We start from the raw sequence: 5,687 nt of genomic DNA, 5'->3' as shown, positions 1-5,687 counted from the left end.
GGGGATGTGGGGACTGAGCCAAAGCAGTTATTTTCACCATATTTTCATGTTTGTTAGATGTTGTGGCTCCAGGAAAAGGTGCAACTTTATTTGGTATGTTCTGGTAATCTAATTGGAAAAGTGGAATTACCTCTTAAAAGATGTGCAAGAGTGATGAGGAGAGCAGATCTTTAAGTCATGAAGCTGAAATGAACTGAAGTTATATGCTGGAAAATGCTGCCACTGCTGCTGTGAAGAGAAGCTTTATTTGAAATTACAGAATGAAAATTACCGATCAATGCAGCCAGAATGGAATGATTGATATTTCAATTGTGGTTCTAGAAAATGTAACGTAGCATAAAGAGACACTGTTTACCTTCTTTTCAATTCCAAGTTTTTGCACATTATGATAACATATATAAGTGCATAAGCAGGCGTTTCTAGTTGATGCTGTTGGGAGTAGAGATGTAAAGAGCTGCAGTATGTAACAAAGTTCAGGCAAAACTCAGCTGCAGTAGTATTTGCTTTCAGGAAAGCAGTGACAAAAATGGTCTTCTGTGGTTGAATTTGGTTTTTTTTTTTTTTTGAGGGATAATATAGAACGTAAGGGTCAGGCAAGAACTGCACAAATGATCAATTAGCTGTATTAACACTATTTCCTATGCAACGAGAGGATGAAGAACAAGTGCTTAGAGTGCTGGATTCGTTAACAACTCTTAATCCCTATAACAGTTCCTAGCAAGTACCTGGAAAGTTAACATTTTCTGCCCCTGTATCTGTGGATACAGCCCTTGGAAGTGGACTTTTTTCAGGTTCTGTGGAAGTGACCTAAGAGAAGAATTTGTGGTCCCCTTTTTGATGGATTAAATACATTAGAGAGACAAAGAGCTTTGTTTTGTTTTGCTTCATGCATGAAACAGGAATGGTTTAGTGTTTAGTGGTAGTAATGTAAATCATTATTCTAAAGCTTGGGCCGTCCTCATATTGCATTCCTGCTAATGACTTATGATTTATAGCTATGGCTAAACACTGAACACCTACTTAAGGAGTGGGGAATATTTATTTGCTTACAAATATGCAATACAAAACTCCACAAGACTTAAAGAATCTATACAAAAGTAAAAAAAAATTACTTGGGCTTTTGAAAAATCTTGCTTTTACAGTATCTACACCTCTGGCTATGTTTGACCTGCAGCTACTTCAAGCAAAGAAGGTTCCTGTGAGAATGTGCAAAGTGTGATTTTGAGACTGCCTATTCTTTTTTTTTTCAATTGCAAAAAGTATCTACAGAGACAGGTTAAAGCAGCTATATTAGTAGGCTGATTTTGTGGAATGCATAGCTCATTGTATTTCTATAATCAAAAGAAAAGATAATGTTCCATGTGTGGTTATAGAACAGAAATAGCACAATTCTGTCTTCTGCTGCAGACTTTTAACAAATTTACAGTGCTGTAATGGAGTATGGAGTTTGGCCCTGCAGTCCTATTCATGTCCTATTCATTCCCCTAGCAGAAGCTCTAATTTTCTGTGACATCATAAGAAGTTGCTATGGGTACGATTGCTGTGACACAAACATGGGTAGTGACTAGGACATCAGATTTAAAAAGGCTATGTGAAGAGGAACTCATAAGGAGCTGCAGTCTGTTTTCATGCAAATGTCCCTAGCACAAAGCGGAGGATGAGAAATACAGAAAATAGAATAAATAACCAGAATTGCCTCTAAATGAAATGTTTTACCAAGTTTTCCCTGAAGCGTCAGCAGCTCTTTAAACATGCTGGTGATGGCCCATCACAAAGCCAGATGTTACCATTTATCAAGTAAAGTAAAGAGCCCCTCCTGCTTCCACAAATATGAACTGAATATGAAATCAAATGGGAAACTGCTGCACTAACACTGGAGAAGATATAATGTAACTTTTAAGCTATCGACAGACTTGAGAGTAAAAGAAGAGTCTGACAGGAAAGAATAAGTGTCGGCAGCATTACTTGATTCATCTTTCAAAGGCAAAATTGCAGCCATATGTACAGACTTAAATCACTTGATGGATGTCCTACAGGTTACAGTTTCTTTCTCCTTTCTCTCTGTCACCTTCTTCTCCTTTCTCATGTGCTGGTCAAGTGCTTCTTAGGGAAAGGACCCATTGCAAAAACTCTGAGCAAGATTCCCATAGCCCCAGGCTAGCAAAATGAGTGCATAAGGCACAAGAATAGCAGTTGTAAATAATTGTTACACTTCCTTGCAAGCATGCTTTTTTCTTCCATATCATTCTGAAACCTGGTGAAAGAAAAAGTTGGTCTATATCCAGCTGAGAAAGCTGAGCCAGTGCCTGAGTGACAGAGATGTATGTAAGGAGAGGCTAATGCAGTCAGCCCCCCACTCTTCTCACCAAGAGCATTGGTCCTCCTGTTGCAAAACGAAGTATCCAGATTCTGACTGACTCCAACGCTGGCATCCTATCTCCAGGAAACCTCAGCTATAAAAGCATCTTTTTCTAACCATCTTTTACCTAGAAATCCGTCTCTTCTGCTGAGATGGGGAATGTAGGATGGCTATGTAAGATGAATTATCCATTTTAATGCTGGATTGATGTAACACAGTGAATTTGGGATTAAATGCAAAATCAGTCAAGGACTCCAGGTCTTCAACAAAGATTGAGGGAAAATGAATCAGGCAGTGTTGTTCTAGCTGTAAAAGCCCAATAACATAAGCATAGAAAGGTTTGCAGCGAGAAGAGCAGGAAAACTGATTCAGCTGGAGGAAACAGATAGGCTTTCATGCAGGTAACTGCTTTTTCAGGTCTGAAGATTAAGCAGCAAACTTCAAAGTATGTTTAAGGGTAATTGTTTGGCTAACTTAATTAAGTTAACTCTAATTGGACACCTGGAAAGAAAGGGGTAGCTGGGACCCATGGAGCACCAGGAGGTATTAACAAGACAGAGGTGATGAGGTCATTGTCTGAATGGATATTTATTTTTTAACATTTGGAATTTTGAGTTAGTTGGAATGGCATGAGAGAAAAATTACAAGACACCATAAAACTAATGTTGCTATCAGGCTCATGATTTTTAGTGTCGTGTTATTTGTGTTTTAAGTTTCCAAACTCGTCTTTAAGAAGTAACACATAGGTCATCTTAACATGAAGTCTGAGAGATCAGAGATGGAAGAGCTGTACTGTGAAAATGTCCTATCCATTTCTGCACTTCTATGTTGTGTTTCAGTGTTCACTTGAGGCATAGGGATAAAGTGTACTATATCCTGGCTTGAAGAAAGGATAGTTCCATTGTTCCATATTGGCTGTGGAGATCACGTCTGTATTTCTGGCTGTACTTTGGCATGAGCTGGTTCCTTTCAGCATTTGGCTGAATGTGCATACGTGGACCATTGAGGTCATTTTAGTAACCACACTGTACATCTGGACAGTGTTATGCTGGTGATACTGGTGGATACTCAGGTGGATGCCAGGATAACCTGGATGCCAGGTTATGCTGGTGGATACTCAGCTGAAAGAGACGGAATAACTTCCCTTTGCAACACATGAGCAGAGTCAGTGTTGTGCTCTTTTCAGACCAGGCAGAGGCCATTCTGTCCCAGTGCTGCCATTAGCAGTATTTGTCTTCAGAAGGACTCGGGTGGAGTCCACACATTTGTAGTGGCTTCAGGAGGTCCTGTGCACTATTTCTGCCTCCCCTTGATTTGGTGCCTGTTGTGCAATTTGAGCCCAATATGTTTCAGGAGGGTGGTTGGAGAAGTGGGGGAGGGGGTCGCTAAATTATGGTTGCTGTGGGAACCATAACTTTGAATTTCTTGACATCTGTCCAATGACAATCTCAACATTAACGTTGCATTAACATAGTTTTTTTGCATTTAATTAAAAAAGATGATGGCCTGGAATCTGTTAAGGAATTTAAAGCCAACATTTATACTGTTTGCTGGGAGCAGAGATGTCAGAGCCTCTGCTCTGGAAACGCTCGCATGTGCTCACTAAGCATTCTGATGATGTACAATAGCCACAGAGATGAAAAATGAAAGCAAAAGGTTTGTAAAACCATTGTTTGTTTGTCTCCTTCTGGTGGCTTTGCCCATCTTTCGTGTCTGAACAAAACTGTTCTGACTAAATTTAAAATATCTTGGAAACTAATTGTCTCCAATTCCTTCATATGCTGTCGCCCAGTGCTGGCCACTGACTCACTTTGTGTTCAGGCTGAGTTTTCTGGAAGCTTGTTTCTCCAGCCTACGCTGTCGTCCTGCAGGTTCTTGAGAGCTGACTGCAGAAACTCTTCCCATGTGTCAAGATATGCCTGACTATAAATGCCTGACTACATATGCATTCTCAATTCTGGACTCTTAAAAATGTGTTTGGGTTTTTCACATAATATTCTGGTGCACTTGTTAATTAGTTTTGATTTTGAAGGTTAAGCAAAAGCCATTTAGAGCTGATAGGTGTTTCACCTTAAAAGGTTTGGAGGTGCTGAGTTTGGAGGTGCTGATCTTTAGAACTCTCTTTTGTAACCTTGTGTTATTTCAATAAGTTCAGCTATCAGACAAATAGACATATGGACTATGCTAAAGTTAGGTGATGTAGATAGGAGAAAGATGTTCATATGGCACTCATGTTATTTAGCCTTCTCTCATAACAGAATACCATACTGTTAAAAATTGTCTATTTTTATGTAATTCTTCCTCTTATATTGAGATAAAAAAAAATTATTAGTCTAAGGTTGGCTCACATCATCAAAGCTTCTGAATGTTGGCAACTTCCCTACAGTCTGTTGCAGGCAATAACTGCCAGGGAAGTTGCTTGAACACAAGCAAAAAATAGGTCTTCCCGCAGAGCCACCAGCCCAGCAACGTAAGGAGGAATTTAATACTGTGGCCTTAAGAAAGTTTCTGTGTTCTTTACAGACAGTCGTGCCTTGGGTAAGGTGACGGAGGGAGAATATAAAATCCCAGAGTTACTTCAAGCCTCGAAAAAGTTGTGAAAGAAGACTTGGCAGTTAGTAGCTTTATGTAAAAGATTTTTGCATATAAATTGCATATGCATATGACATTTTAGCTCCAACTTTACATGTGTTTTGGAGGTTGGATGCAATCTTGTCCCTGCCTGTCTGTTTGCTTTTGCCATAGCTGCATCAATATTAATCCTGTTGGTTTTTCCCTCTGGCTTTTTTTCTTAATTTCCCTCTCTTCCAATTTTGCCTTAAAAACTAGCTGGTTCCTTTTCTCCCGGGGGAGGGAGAAAGAAACAAAAACCTAGGCATTTATTTTCCTTAAAAAAAAAAAAGCGAAAAAAAAAAAAAAACACCCAAAATATTGTTTTTAATGTATGGCTATTTGTGGGGCTCTATTTATTTATTTATTTTATTGTTGTTGTTGTTATCTTTTGGAATAGACTTTTGTGTATTCATCTAGCAACAAAATATGGCTAAAGAGCTGATGATGAAGGGATATTCCTTCATTGGAGGTCTTTTCTCTCCTTTAAGGGGAAAGGAACATTCTTTAAGTAGTGGTGCTATCCTGTTTCCCTTCTGCAACACTATCATTGGAAAAATACAGGCTTTGCCTTACCAAGTGGCTGCAAGCTGTATTTAAGAAATAATTCTATTTTCAGATCAGAATTGGATGTACTGTTTAAAAATGACTGTTTGTAAATTAGGTTTTTTGTTTGCAAATTGTCAGTGAACAGTCTAGTTCATTTCCTTTTTGTCTC

Source organism: Cyrtonyx montezumae, unplaced genomic scaffold (assembly GCF_038088225.1).
Source record: "Cyrtonyx montezumae isolate F1298 unplaced genomic scaffold, pur_monq_1.0 scaffold_10, whole genome shotgun sequence".
Lineage (NCBI taxonomy): Eukaryota > Metazoa > Chordata > Aves > Galliformes > Odontophoridae > Cyrtonyx > Cyrtonyx montezumae.
Note: the sequence above shows the minus strand (reverse complement) of the source record.